This window comes from Scophthalmus maximus, chromosome 15 (assembly GCF_022379125.1).
Source record: "Scophthalmus maximus strain ysfricsl-2021 chromosome 15, ASM2237912v1, whole genome shotgun sequence".
Taxonomy (NCBI): domain Eukaryota; kingdom Metazoa; phylum Chordata; class Actinopteri; order Pleuronectiformes; family Scophthalmidae; genus Scophthalmus; species Scophthalmus maximus.
Window position 1 is genome coordinate 17,746,184 of NC_061529.1, and position 16,583 is coordinate 17,762,766.

The 16,583-nt window shown below is 40.4% G+C and overlaps 1 protein-coding gene across 4 annotated transcripts in view; it reads right to left on the minus strand.

Moving 5' to 3' along the window:
* Positions 1–16,583, minus strand: part of alk (ALK receptor tyrosine kinase) — a 314,269-nt gene that overhangs the window by 116,791 nt on the left and 180,895 nt on the right. The gene's annotated exons all lie outside the window — the stretch shown is intronic.

Below are 16,583 nucleotides of genomic sequence, written 5' to 3' on the forward strand. Positions count from 1 at the left end.
TCATCCTGATGGAGACCACTTCTTTTCTTAACTCCATCATCCTGATGCAGAAAAAACTTATTCACATAATGTAGGGGGAAAAAGGCTCTCAGATATAAGTGTGACATTGGTCTACACTGCCTACTGTAGGAGTTAACCAAGATAAACCAAGTGCTTTATTCAACAATGGCTAGTAAAACAGGATGCCACTTGCCATGTCCTGCATCAATGTTATTCCTGTTAAACAGCAAAGACCTCATGTGGACTATCCAACAAAAAAAGGGATCTGATGCTCAAGTCCTTCTTTCAGAATGAATCTGTCATTGATTAAGGCAAACGTGTCAAACCACATTTATGATTTATTTTTTGTGAGTAAGGCTGTAAGTAACAATTAGTTTTTAAAATGAATCAATGGGTTCTGTTTGGCAGCTTGCCACAAATCTAGTAGATCTCAACCCCATACGGCTACCTTTTCCCCCATTGCCTGGCTATTCCATATTTTTCTGGATGCACTGACAGCTGATTCATTTCTTTTCTTTATTTGTTTGTTTGGTTTGCTTCCATTTTCAGGCTGCCCTCTTGCCTCTGCACGATGGTAATATCAGCTTTCAGTAGGTCAGATTGTGATAAAATGTTCTCTCTAACTGGGAACATGTCTCCTTGTGTTTTTTCAGCCGTTGCACTCAAAACAGCCTCTTGCCATTAGTTGTCTATGAAATTTGTATGTTAGTACTTGTACAAACTCCTGACAGGTTGAGAATATCATTGAATCTGGGTCTCATTCAATATCGAATAACACCATTCAGCGTCAATGTATATGTAGTCGAGGTACATATCTCTTGGCTGTATAACTAATTAGACACATCCACCTGTTTGGATGTAAAGGAATATAGTTGCTGAAAAACTGGTGGATTTGAAGTACTCCAGTTAAGCCTTGGTTTCTTTCTCTTCCACGTTTACATGCTAATTACAAAGCGGGTCCAGACAATTTGGCAAGAGTAGTCTGTGTACTTTAAAGCACGTACGCAGGCAATGTGTACCACGTGCATTTTCTACGCACCCAGCAGCATTTTGATATGAAGTTTGTAAAGCGCCGCCTGGAAGGGCTTTGGACGCCGGAGGCGGAGAAAGATTAAATCTTGTTTCTGAGTACAAATGAGATGAGGGAAAGTCTGTTTTGGTAGCAATTAATTGGCAGGGAACAAATTTTAACAGCGAAGTCCAGAATAAGTGCTGTGATTCCATTAGTAGACGTCTGCCTCAGCATCACCGGTGAAGGCTGCTTGTTTCCCTCATTAAACGGGCAGTAAGCGAGCCTGGAGAGAGCTCTTTGTTGCTGATGTGAGTTTCCTGCTGTGGCCGGGCCGCGAATCTGCGACTTCCGCTATGAGAGACCAACCATAAACCACTAGGCCAAGTGGCAGCGCCACCCGCCAGCACGTCTCTTAAGGTGTCGACGAGTGATGTTCACAAAATGTATTCGCAGTGTTGTGTGGTGCGGTCCGCACCATGTTTTTGTTTTCCATTTACAAAGCCTGGGCTGAGCCGAACACCCAGATTCTTTTTCAGCGAACACAGAACAAACAGTTAGTAGACCCTGAGGAAATATTTGCTGATTTTTACAAAACGTGTATAGCTTGAGAATCACTTACTGCCCCATTTAAGACCATCACAAGGCCTGGTTCAACTGACTGTCTGCCCCGACCCGCTCAGAGCTGCATGATTATTGATGGGGTTTCAAACTGTATAGACAGAGATGATCACTAGACCGTTAACCTCCCTGTGTTTTAGATTAGTTTCCTCAACTCTTGCCTTTAATGTTGACCTGTGAGCCTCCTCTATGTATCCTTAATACAAGGACCTAAAGATTGTGAAAATTGTACCTGAAGAGAAGTTCCCAAAAAGCAATTGCATGATTCTGTTGTTGGAAGGAATTCCAACACCTACTAATCTGGAGTTTTCTGCCCTTGTGCTGTAGTTGGCCCGTTTCGTTGCTGTTAATTTCCCATTCACATACTCTATGTAGTTCAGACTGCTCATAGTCAACAGTGTTCAATGGTACTTGATCACTGCCCCTCAGTGGGGGGAAGACAGACCCCAAAAGGCAGAAACATTTCAATTCAAAGTGATGGCTGCATTCTGCATCAGTGAATCTAGTTGGTAAACAGTTCTCTCGCTCTCTATGCAGTTACAGATTCAATCAACTGAGCCTCTTGTTGACATAGCATACCAAATAAGGCCAACTGTTGGTGAGAGTGGAAATTTCCTCGGATAATAAAAAGCAGCAAAAGGCCTGAGAGAAAGGGGAAAACAACCCATTCAAATTGTATTCTCTGCCAAATCCTCTTACAGCATAATGCATCATACAAGGGCCAGGACAAGCTTTCATGGTGCTAACATTTTTTGCTGCCACACATTTTAATTCATAACCCATTCAATGGTCCAATGCAGTGACAACTTTCAATGTAGTGAGATGTTGTTAAACTACACTGCATGCTGATAAAGACAGTTCTTGTGATCATTTTTCCTTCCCTAGTTTCTGCTTTCATATTTTTTTCAGCCCGGATTATTTGCACTTTTAAAAATCAGAGATTAAGGAAGAGTGTAGCCACCATTCAGTTCAGTTTTTGTGCTGAAAAATGTAATGGCCCTGATTTAATTGTTATACAAAACCATGTCAGGTCTGTTCGAACCGTGAGTACATAAGAACAGCCTTCCGACATGATGTATTACTCAATCTGGACATTAGGCTTGAGTGTATGTTTGTTGTGCAGTACTTAGTCCCAGGATGTCTGCCAACTGTGCCATTCATGTTCAGTTTGGTAATTTATTCTGGTATGTTTTATAGTTCCAGGGCACTCAGCCGAATCAGAACGACCAGTTGGACTGCTTTCTTTTCAGATTTCTTTGTTGTCAGCAGCTGAACAGCTGGAAGACTGCGATGTTTTTGTGGCCACACTGAGCGCTGAAAAAAAGACCTTGATGTCAACATCACACAATTTCCAGAGAGAGGAAGTGTGGAGATCACCATCAACAAAGTTCAGCAGGGTGCTCTCTCAAACTGAGATGAGACAAGATAAGTAGAATTACCACAGGACAGTTGTATGCCTCCGCCAAGGCAGTTAAGGTGCAGTTTACATCCAAGTCTGTCCAGACTTGTGAAATATAAAGTGAAGACTTTTGAAGGAATTCAATAAAGCCTTATTGTTTTTAATTTTCACGTTCACAAGAATGCGACAAACAGATGGACAGACAACCCACACAATAAAAAACAAAGGAAGAGATCGCCATGCAAGACCCACTCTTATAACCACAGCTTAAACGTGAACACAACCAGGTACAAACAAAGCAAAATATTACTATTACAATATTATTGATCTACATTACAGTAGTGATGCAGAAACCTTGAAATCTATAATGTAAAAGTAATGTGAAAAATTCAATAATGACCCAGAATGAGTCAGGCTATGGTACTTGTATTACAGTTATTACTTCATAATAGAAAAGGTGCCTGTAATACTTTAAACAATTACCCAAAAATTTGACTTCAAAATGGCCTCAGAATAAAAGCTAACTCGGTGTAACCATTTCATGACAATGTAATTGGTCATAAATCAGAGAGATCCCTCAGCAGGGAACGACAAAATGTGATATTTATTCAGTTTATATAATTTATTAATATTTAGTTAGACATCTGAATACTAAGTTTGCCGTACATCCCGACACGACTGCATCAGACATTACAACTGCAGTGATAACAATAAACTACAATGTAAATTTTCCCCTCTTCTCATTTCAGACAGGCCACTTTCCCCTGCTAATTATGCTACTTGTAATATACTAAATATTTTCAGCTCCCTCAGTTTCTGTGTTTGTATGTTGTCCTTATTCCATTTGTCACTTTTTCTTCAACTATTGTTGTGTATACGGAGCATGTACAGCAGGCATTTTGTATTTGAACATTTTTGTTTAAAGAAGTTTTAAATTTTAGGAAGAAAAGCTCAGAGGAGATTTTCTCTTCCCACGGAAGTAGTAATTATATCTAATGAGTCTATTACATTACAGCAGGGACCGAACTTGTAAACTGGGTGTGAGATGACAAACATGTTATTGGGAAATAGCAGTGCTCTTCAAAAGGCACAGCTGTCTGAAAGTAATTTTGATAGTCAATGAAATGGCTCATCAATTTAAATAAAAACCTCTATCAGTAGCTATAAAATTGCCTGTTGTCTTGGCATTATGGAGAAAATGGTTTCGCTAATCCAAACCTTAATGATGTTCTGTGGGAGTGTTCGAAGATGAAGCTAAGATATCTGTTTAAAACAACAATGGCATTGCTGGAGGAAGAGTTTGAGTTTTGAACACTGCAAAAGGTCTTTATTTGAATACATTTATTGTTGTTCGTCACTGCTGATATTAAGTTTAATCAAAAACTGTATTTTTTTTTCTTGATGAGAAATGCAGGTGTCAGGTTTCATAAACCGATAAGGATCATCCAAGCACAATAAAAAAGCTAATGTTCTTGTAAACTTGGTGACAAAAAATGCATAAAAATAGGAATACAACAAAGTAGTATGTACTATAGTATAGTTCAGTATATTTTATGTTTAAGCAAGACACCGTCTTTTAATATTTCAGGGTTCTTTAAAAAAAACTGTACAATGAATGATTTCTGTTAAGTTGTTTTCAGACAGGATATCTGAAAAGTGTTTGCCATTCACATATGATCAGCAGGAGATTGTCTGAGGCAGGCCTGTTCACAACAGCAGAAAAAATCTCCTGTGGTGTCTGGATAGGGCAGCAGGAGGCCGGACATCGCGATAATTCGGCCGAGGGAAGAAGAGGGTTTTTTTACAGTCATAAACACGCCCACTCGCTGGCTTTAAATTCTCCATAGATTTTCGGGCTGTATTCTCACATGGGGTCACTCGCGACATTCTCCAGAAATTTAACAAATGGGCTTGCAGGAGAAATTCTGGACAATGTTTGCATTCTCACATACAGCCCCCCTGAAGAAGTTCAGGAAAATGTCTGACGGCAGCTATAGAAAATATAAATTATCCTTATCTCACCATCTAAAGACGCTGATGCAGCATTAGTGCCTCACACACAATTTGTTTCACAGCAGCCGTATCAATTCCTCCGTTTAAAAGGTGCCTTGAGCAGTTTTCAACCAGTCGGTGAAAAAATGGATTCATCACCGACCTTAAAATTAACTGGAAACAAATTGACAGATAAAAAGAACCATTGGGCCGTGGCTTTTATCCTTTAGTTATCTCGACAATGTGTTTTCTCTGTCAGAAGATTAAGCAATAAGTCTGTGAGCTCAACAAATAAATCATTAATTCCACTGTTATTTATTTAATGATCGCCATTGTTGAACCCCAAACTGTTCGGAGTATATTGTGTACTTTAATTACAGCAGTACATTGTTTTTTTGTCCCTCTGATAATCCAGAAAGCTTTTTGTCATTGTGTTTCTTTGAACAAAAAAGCCTGATAATTTGGGGTGAATAGCCCGTAGATTATTGTGTAAAATTTCAACCACGCGAGTCTTACTGTACTGCTCGGAGTTCCCATGTGTCAAAGGTTAGGAGTAGCAACTGTTTTGCTAATACGAGACAGAGTTGTACAAATGTATCAAGACTTAATCAACCTTCATTTCAAACATGGTTGTTGATCCATTCGTAGTGGGGATGATATGGTGCGTTTTATTGTTCTTCTTTACCTGTCCCTGAGCAAGGGACTACAAATTGAAATATGCGAGTAGCTACATTTGGTACAAAGCATCTTTTTCTTCATATGAGATGAATAGGGTGGTCCTGAGAGGTCACATTAGTGCAACTTAAAAAAAACGTGTTGTCAAATTAATGAAGAGGTTTTCTTAATTTGCGTGTGATTTGTCTATTTGCATGTGTTTTCTTAAGTTGCGGTGCTGTGAGCAACCGTAGATAAAGCCATTTATGCATTTTCATTTCTTCTAAATCAACCCAAGCATCTTTTTCTGCATTTACGCAAATAATTGATATACATCTGTGATAGGTAAATATAAGCTGATCAGAAACACCGGTCAAGCTCTAGCTGCATGTGTCATGTCGCCCGGAGCCTAGCAAAGTGAAGGAGCGTCAACAGTGAGTGATGATGTGAAGAGGGTTAGGGTTGAGTGTGTCTCACTGAGTAGTGATACAAACATTAGCAATGGGTCTCTCCTAAACGAGTGAATAATGCCACGGGCCGTTCGCTGGGCCGTCAACCACCGCAGAGCTTTGCTCATTTGCAGCAGGTGCACATTAGGAGTAAACATAGATGAGGGCTTTCCATCGTTGTCAGTCGATAGATGTTAACACAACATGAGCTATTTCACTGATGCTAAGAGTAATTTCAGTGCTCTGAGTGGATAATTGTATGCGGATGGCTGTTATTTTATTTTGCACGACTAAATCTTCATCTGCACATTCTGAATATATTCACCACGGTCAGAAGCTACTTCTGTCAGTTGCATACTGCAACCACTTACCCTGAGTTAAAGCTCACCAGTTTTATGCAATCCATAAACAGCATGCTCAGACACTTTACTGGTTTTATATACATAGTTGATGTCTCTACTTACAATTTTATTTACCCAAGAATGCAGTTCCATCGGAACCCTTTTTATTTTCTCCATCATCAGTAGACACAGTATCTTCATATACTATTCTCGCAGAACTGAATTATTAATACAGTGCAATTGCAACAGCACTTGTTGAAGTGAAGTTACAAATCCTTCCACTGGTCAAAGGGTAAAATGCCCTGCCAGTCTCTTGAAGGGGCAGTAGAAGATTTTGGCGAAAGCTAGTTTCTCTCTATTGTTGTTGTGACTGTTGTTGGGGCGCCCCAGCCATTTGTTTTATCCAGGGTTGCGCCAAAAACACAGATTTTTTTCCGGCGCACACAGAACCAACAGCTAGCAGACCGTGTTGAAATATTCGCTGACTTTTACATAATGTGTATTGCTTTAGAATCGCTTACTGCCCATTTAAGCCACTGCATAGAACTAAAAATGGCCAATAACACCAAATGTATGCGTGTAAAGACATAGAATAGGGTTTACTGTAACTCTGAGCCATGTAGCAGAGACAAGGACCTTTCACACAGTCATTTATGCTTTGCGGGTCCAGTCAGCCACTTAGAACAGCAAAAAATAAATTTCTTTACCATCCATACTTAAGATGATTTCTGTGTTTGAACCAACAAACATCCCTCTAATAACTCCAATCATCTTGCTTCTGTGCTATTAGCTGTATGGCCTAATTTCCTTTACTGCATATTGTGTTTCATAAACATTATGTAACACACTAATTCGAGCCAGGTTACCAGTGTTACAGCGAGGGCGCCTACCCGCTGAGAACCGTACAAGCTACTTTTTGTGACAACGCACACAGCTCAGGTGCTTTTTTGCCAATGTTTTGCCGAATTCTGGCAGCCTGCAGAGAAATCAGAGGTCGTTTATTTTATTTTGAGAGGTTTTTAAAAAATGAAGGACCATTATGAAACTGTAGTGGGACAAATTAGACTTTGGCAGCTTGCCTAATTCGGGGTAATTAACGGGAAACAGTGCTAACAACCCAGCCTAACGTAAAAGTAATATCGTCTTTACGCATTTTCTAAAAAGAAGAATTTTTTTTTGCTTTTGTTTTTTGTTTAACTTCAACAAAGAGCTCGTCAAATCAACCAACAGGATTGTCTTTTATAAACTAAAACAAACTTAAAATGTCAACAAAACATAACTAACAACATTTCATATTTTAAGCCTTCAAATACCATTGTCAGAGAAATTCCTCTGTCTCATTATTGCCTTGTTTTGATGGGGTAACACTGGTATGTGAGCTTCCTTTCAGTCAAATGCCCAACTTGCTCCATTATTGCTATTGGGTCTGCCATGTCTTGTCCATGTCAGAGTAATTCAATAAGCCATTGAAAACAATATGATGAAGCCAAATTTTTGCCATATATTCCAATTCTTATATTCATCATCATGCATCATGTGGAAAATGGATACCTGTGTGAATAACTGATTATTATGTCAGATGTCCTGACATAGGCCAACGTGCTCTCATGAATGTTCCTTTGCAATAAGAATCACAGTCACGGTCAATCAGTCATTTTTCATATTCTTATTAATAGGAATAAAGATGATTTCAATTTGAATCAAATTATTTAGAAATGTTGCATCCTTCATTTCTCACCTTGAAAAGGTGAAGGGGAAAAAAAGTGAGCTACCCCAAAAGCCAGGTACAGGTGGTAGTGCAAACAATGTGGTGTAAGGACTAATTAAAGCGACTGTATGAAAAGCCTCACTTTCTGACTGGACACAGCCAAAAGGGCACGTATGGGCGGGATGGGTTTGCGCAATTTACACGGTCTTGCCTGGCAAATAGGCTCAAGATCCAACAGCTGAGGGAAATGTATAAAAAATAAATTTAAAAAACTGGGACACAGACGCCTTTGTAGTCGAGACAAAAAGGAATGAATACATAAATTAGTGGATCCTCTGAGCAGAAAAAAGCACCCAAGTTTCACGTAAAAAAAATTTAATAATAGAAATTTCCCTTGGCAACAGATGCCCACCCAGTTAAAACTGGTAATCAGCAAGTCTGTGGGAAGGTAGATAAGATAGTTTGTTGGTTACTCAGCAGGCCGATAGTATCTCCTGGAGTGAATTCCTTAAGGCCCGGATATTATCTGATTGTGGAACATTTCAAAAGGGAGATGGTTGTAGTAAATTACATTAAGGACTTTTTGCAATTTTTCTCCTGCCCTTGTTTCTAAGAGAGAAAAGTCTCCCATGTGCCTGTGTACATGCTAATGTGAAAAAGTGGGGAAAGTGCGCAGGCTGCATTTTGTGTGCATGTTTAATTAACTTACCCAGACTGTTTGTGTGTGTGCCACAGTTCCACCTGAGGGCAGTTTTGTTCCTCAGTGTTGGTTTGTGACTGTGTGTGTGTGTGTGACTGTGTGTGTGTGTGTGTGTGTGTGTGTGTGTGTGTGTGTGTGTGTTTGTGTGTGATGGTCGGGGGTGGCTGACAAGGGACTGTAGACCTGAGGGCCAGCCAGCCAGCCAGCAGCCTCTCAGCTTGGTAAAGGGAGTTGATGGATCACAATCCACAGGAGAAAGTCAACACTTCCTCCCCCCTGCCACCACCTCCTGCATGGCCTGCTTGCAGGGGAAAATCCCAAAGCTGCTCTCAAAAAGAGGCCTGGAAGCTCCACACCAGAGCTGCAGCCAAGAACCACAGACAGGGCGAAGCAGGTAGAGTATCTGTGAGCTCACATTGCTGTGTGGTGGGGAGATGATACAATGTGTGTCTTTCACCTGCGTACTTGAGGGGACATATGCAGTGTGGTGAGGCAGGGACCAAAGAACACAAAGAAGAATTAAATGATCATGTGAAAAAAGCTTCTGAAAACATTTTAAAGAAATGCAGTAGGACCAATCGGTTGTCTCATTTGCTTTATTAAATAAAGCTGCTGTCGGTAGGATTTGCAATTTTTTTTTTCATATTTGCTGAAACTGTCGCTATATGCTGGTAGTAATATGTGAGACAGATCGTCTTTGACACACTCTGGGCCATTCAGCTCCCCCTACTGCCTTTAATTTACCAGAATCCACCGCGCCCGAGCAAAAATGTCCAATCACAGCCAGGGGGCGTCTCTCCGCTCTGTCAACCATCCAGTTACGAGCGGCTCAGCGCTGCAGAACCTGTGCACAGCCTCACTCGCTCGGTCACGACCAAGCTCACGTCTTCACAACGAGGGGCTCGCAGCAGAAGCAAAGTTAGTTTGAAAACACCGCGGCAGAAAAACGCCAAGCATCGAAAAAACTGCCTGGCTCCTTTGCCAGAAACTCCATATACGACAAAGACCACGAGCAAAAACGAGCTAAAAAGAAGGAAGCAGATCGAGCAGATGCAAACATTGGAGCGGCTCCATAGAAGCAACGACACCGACAGAGTTCACAAACGATGCGTTCTACTTGACCAGTATTTATTCTTGTTTCATTTATCGTTTATTTTCCATGTTATTGTTGCACTCTGTGACTGTGTGCTACTGTGCTGTTGTAATCAGACTGCTAGTTCTAATCAGGCTGCTAGTTCTAGGTCCACAGTGCTACGACTAGTGGTTAGCGGTGTTTGTAGCATAATAGCTGAAAATATGTTTGTGTCCAAGCAGTCTAATCTGTTTTGAGAATTTTCCAGACGCGCTCTCGCGGCCAAATGCTCCCCCTTCATACTGTTTAGTTAGCTTCACTATTTATCACCAGCGTAGCATCCCGTGCTGTGTCACGTTCACTGAGTTTGCAAATGGGTGATAAATTTGTGGAGGAATATTTTTTCCTGGATCATAGTTTTTAACATACTCATGTTGCTTTTCTCCACAGATGCTGACTTTGCTGGGGGGACGGCTGAGGAAAGACTATTCAACACACCTACTGAACCAGTGAATCTGATTACCCCAAATTAATATATTTGTAATTTCTTGAATTGATTCAAAAAGTATATTGATAAAAAAATTAAGCAATCTTCCCATTGTTGTATATTCATGCAATGAGAAACCAATCACTTTCAAAATACACTTTATTGCAAAGCAAATACTGAGGTTGCATAAATATTAAAATGTAACGTTGAAATAGATAAATGAAATGAAAAAAATATATATTGCACAGCATGTACATATAGCACAGTCTGAAGCTAAACCATCTTTGGATGAAACCAGTTCAAGCTGCAGGTACCAACTGGCTGATCACATGAAGATCGGCTGTGTCTTCGGCCACCAGGTCCTCGGGTGTGGGGCCCACACGCCGACCTCTGCCCCGTCTCCCACGGCCGCTGCCCGGTGCGTCTCGTAGGCGACTCCCTCTTCTCCTCGCTCGGCTGCTCGTCGAAGCAACCGTGTTCACTTCCTCATCGGAGTCCAGTGTACCAGTCTCAAAGCTCTAATAATGTTATAAAATATAGATAAAAGCGTAAGTCATCTTGCAAATTAACAAATGATGTATGTGAAGATAAAGCTGTTAATTTACAGGCCTACCACGTAACACTCTGTAGTAGCTAACGCACTAGCTAACGCTAGGTACGTCAACAAGCTAATACACACTGATTTACGGTCAACTACGTTCAAAAACAATGACGATGTTGTTTTCACAAAAAGTCACAGGTAATAACGTGAGGCAACGGTGACTAAAAAACGTGTTATAGTCAATCAATGTGGACAGTAGTCCGTGTTAGCTTCAGGTTAGCTTCTTACCGGTGGGAAAGTCATGTTACGTACCTTGCCTGGCTTCGGTTGCCATGGTAGCGTGCAGGGGCACGGAGGGCTGGGAGGAGCTGTGGAGGAGGAACCGAAGAGCAGCGGAGAGGCAGGGGGAGGGATTAGGAGTCGTTGGATTTTGAATGCTGACACTATGTCCACACTTCTCTCAATCCTACCGACAGCAGCTTTAAGTGAGAAATTTGTCACAGCACCATTCTTCTGTAGTTTGCTTTTTGAATGAGTTAGAAAAGTTCAAAGACTGTGGGGTTTAGTGATGGGGCAGAATGTATGTAACGGCGGGGGTGATTGGGGCATGAAGAGGAACAGAATAATATGACAGTAGGAAAAAAAGAGGGTAAACATGCAGTAAGATTGTTCAGAAGTATTGTTGACGTGTGGCACGTGTTGCTCTGAACAGCCCTCATTTGTTGCGGTGTTAATATCAGGCTCCTTCTACGATATCAAGACTCACAGCAACAAACTCTGGTCAAACATAAACAGAGACGCAGCTTAGTTTGTGGGCTGCACACACAATGGACGGCGAGCACAAGATTTCACAGTAAAACCGCTGAAAACGTGACAAGAATCTATTAAATCTTAATCTATGTCTCAGTCCTCTGAAACTTGTTCCAGGAGAGTCGGGGTGAGTAAACAAACACTGATAAATCCAGGAACAGTCCTTCTCTTGTGATATCTTATCAATATTTAGTTTGCAGGTATTAAAAAACAAAGTAGCTGGCATTCAGTAGATTACACACCTGTGCCAGTGTAGTAAAGCAGTTCCAGTACAGTCTTGCTAGCTTGGCATTTTAGCCCTGTATTACAGGTTCCATTATTAACATTCAACACCCTTATACTGTAAATATAACTGCTAACGTTCAATAAGGACGACATCAGGTGAGAATGCAACGCTTCGCGAAGGGGGTGATGGTGAAACAAGACAAACAACAAAGCAGCCTGGACTCTGAACAATATGGAAGGGAGAGTTAATTTGATACTATTACAAGCACCATTACTATCGTGTTAGTTGTGCTGAATGTCCAGTTCAATAAAGACTAATATTAAGTGATGCTTAATAATATTAGCATCACTTGATATTAGCCTGGTCTTTCGGTAAAAACTAGAGCCTGACCAATATGATTTTTTGGGGGCTGATGCCGATATAAAGGAATATAACAAAACATTGGCAATGGATCCAAATAAGTCATAATCAAACCCGTATGACAAAGAAATGTAATTGAGGCTTGACATTTTACAGTTTTACTATTAACTTTTTTGTATAGAATATCTATAACGAAAACATGTATACAACCAAATATGGTGAACTTGAATTAATAAAATAAATATTCTTTTATTCTTCTCATATCGGCCATTTTTAAAAATCAACCAACTGCTACATCTGTCGGGCTCTAGTAGAATCAGTGGTTTGTGGCAGACTTGCTTGAAAGGTCACTACTTGAGTGGATCTGTTCACAGTTTATGAAAAACCCACCAGCACCATTCCAGGGGGGTGAGAGACTACTGATACCAGACAGACTCCTGCAGGCACTTGGTGAGTGGACTGCAATAATTTAGTGCTGAATGAGAAATGCAGGGGCCAACGGTCGTGCCCAACAACTCCCTGTGTTTATTACAATTTTAATTTCGGTACATCCCTAACACATACTATCGCAAATCACCCTCCTTTCATTCAACTGAGCTTCCACCCTGTGGAAATTCTAGAGAAACATGCACAGACTTCCAGAGGGATGTTACAGGACACATCTGCACTTGTGTTTGCACAAGTGCAGATGGTCGTTGTGATGGTCCTCCAAGGACTTGACAGTCCCACAAATACAAACAGGCAAACACAAACTCACACACATCATTGATGGTTCAGTGAGCCCCCCGCTTTAAAATTAAACTTAAATAAAAGCCTCTTTAAACTCATACACATATACACACACTCATTCATTTCCAAGTGCTCATCCACCCAGTTGTCCTTGCATGGAGCTTAAAGCATTCTCACGCACACACACACACACACAGCAAAAAAATAATTTAATTAGCTATCCTGCCAAACAGACGCTTCTTTTAATTACTTACGGCTGCACACAGCAAAGTCTGTCACAGTTTGCAGTATAAAGAACTCACGATGGATTTCCTTAACTAATGGCTGTGGCGCATATATATATATATATATATATATATATATATATATATATATATATATGTTGTATATATGTTGACTATAATGGAACTCTGTGGAAGAATAAGACCAGTGAAAAGCAGACTACATCTTTCCAGACAAACTTGTCCGAGAGATATATGAGGTACCACAGTTCCCTCTGAAAGAAGCCAAGTTATTAGAACATAGTTTAACTGAATTGGAGAGGACAGGGTGTTTAGTGAGCTAGTGTTTGTGTGCATAGATCACTGGCATTTGTCCGATATGAGAAATGACAGAAGGGTAGAACCAAGCAGAAATCAAAAACAAAAAAGTAGGGAAAAAAAATATATGTATACATTTGTAACACAAGCCTGAACAATTACAGATACAAACAGGTTTCACGTGATATGCCAGAACGAACAATGATTACAATATGAGTACCCGCATTCCCGCAATGACGATTATTCTGGTGGAGTATATTGATTGCCCGTTTTCCACGTCAGGGCAGTTCACTGGAGTACTTGGTGCGCGCGCGCACGCACACGCACGCGCACGCGCACACACGCGCACACACACACACACACACACACACACACACACACACACACACACACACACACACACACACACACACACACACACACACACACACACACACACACACACACACACACACACACACACACACACACACACACACACACACACACACACACACACACACACAGAGAGAGAGAGAGAGAGAGAGAGAGAGAGAGAGAGAGAGAGAGAGAGAGAGAGAGAGAGAGAGAGAGAGAGAGAGAGAGAGAGAGAGAGAGAGAGAGACAGAAAGACAGAGAGAGAGAGAAAGGAAAGACAGAGAGAGAGAGAAAGGAAGTTTAGACGAAAGAGTGAACAAGCTGTTGAATGAAATGCATCCATTAGCTACTGCTGTTTACACAATGATATTGTTTATCGAGCTGCAGAGTGAATGACTGAAATGAGTGGAGTAGAGTGTCGGCACTGAGCTCTGCTTTTGTATTTAGTTTTAGGGAAGTGATGGTTCCACTAAATCAAAAGATTCAGGAGCACAGATAAAAATGTTGGGGCAAAAGGAATTAACTAGGAGATTACTAAAGATTCCAGGCTTTAGAAAATAGCACTGAGGTTTCGTCCAATCTAAATCCAGCATCAAGTTTGTCATGGAATTAACGTCAGTTGGTGACACCAGGTATGACCTGCCATTTTCATTGTAACTGGTTTGTATCAGGCTGTCACCTGAACGCTTTGTACACTGAGCCTCGAAAAACAGTTTCAGAAGAGGGGATTGGTGTGATCAGTTTTCATCAATTCTACGACTTTTTGTGATACTACCCATTTGTTAGCTAATTGATTCTCTAAACTTTTTTTTCCTAGTATTTATAATAATGATTTGGACATGGACACTAATACTAGTGCTGCTGTTGGTGTTTTCTAATAGGTTTAGTAAAATTCAGAAGAAAAACTCCATACACCTAAATTGACAGTATATTAACTTCCAAACAAAACAGAACAAAAACCCTCCAATTGCCTCGGCAATTTCTAAAAAATGTCAGGAAACACATGAAGACTCTTGAACGCTCTCAGAAACTTCCAAAGCCCTTTTCTCGCGAACACTGGCATCTCTGCTGTCATTCTTTTTTGTGTGTGTGAGTGTGTATGTGTGTGTTCAGGGAAACAGGGCAGAGAAAAAAAATAGATGAGAAGCTATTTTGGATATAAGTAATAACAAAATATATCTGGTCCTAACAAATTTACAACCAATTTATATCCTCCCCACACACATTTTTTTTTCTTCGAATTAATCACCAACTATTTTGATAATCAATTAATCTGTAGTTTTATGAAGAGAAAAAAAAATTCTGTGATTTCAGTTTCTTAAACGTGAATATATTCTGGTTGCTTTGCTCTCCGACGACGGTAAACGGAATATCTTAGGGTTTGGGAAACAGGGTCGACATTTTATGACATTTCATGGATCAAACAACTAAACTATTAATCTAGAAAATAATCTTCAGATTAAACGATAATGATAATAATTGTTAACTGCAGCTCTAAAAATAACAACAACATTTGTAAATTTATGTTCGAACACACTGCATGATACTGGATGAATATGGCATGTGTCTACAATACAGGACAGGAGTGGAGAAGCACTGCCCAGAGCTTCAAAGAGTTGCCTCAAAAACAAGGCACTGTCCTTTTTCTGTAAAATATTCTGTCTTTACAGGAGGCTTTATATTTCTTTATAGACTAGCAGTGAGCCAAGCCTAACCCTGGAGGCCTTAATCCATCTGTGTTGCTCTCTGTTTTAATGTGCTCCTCTGAGAGGCACTCATCCTTCTCTCTCTCTCACTGCATCTTTCCTGCTGTCAGTCTGTTGCTGGGAAAGAGAGAATGTGATTGTCATGGTAACCAAGCCTACTTCCTCTTATATGGATACTGTTTGAGTTGCAACCAGCAATAACAATTCCATACATTCACAAAGTGTGTGAGGGTCAGGGGTCAGATTGAATGGAAGCAGTGGACAAGCTGCTGACAACGTACTGAATATGTGCTACTGTGGGATCTCACTGTGATTTCAGTTCTATAAACGTTCTATAACCAAGTCCTGACGCATAACAGTCAGGAATGACGCCATCTAGCTGTGAAACCACTTAGAACAATTAAGTTGTTTTATAACTACCAGGAATGGAAAGTATTATTTTTCCCCGAGCTTTAAGTGCTGCATTTGATTGCATTGCATTTGATTGCATTTTTCTTCCTTTCTATTACTGTGTTTGCCAGCCATTTGGAACAATTCTTCAACCGAGTAATTTCTGGCCAATAGGAAAAGATGTTAATTTGAATTACCTCAGCCCAGAAAGGGTCGGAGCAGTATTGATTTCACTGCCTGTTGATAGTCTGTCCAAGGAAAAACATGCAGGCCCTGAGGTGAGAGAGCTGCGCAACTGTGAAATTTTAAACCCACTTCTCTATCTAGTGAGTTTTCTACATATTGAGGGGAACAAGTTGCGTCGCAAAACTTAACTTTTTTGTTGTTGTTGATTTTAGAAGGAAACGTGGGATTGGAACCATTTGAAATCATTTTTTTTTCTTCCTCTGTCACTAGCCAATGCCTCAATAATTTGCCTGTGACTCAAATAATA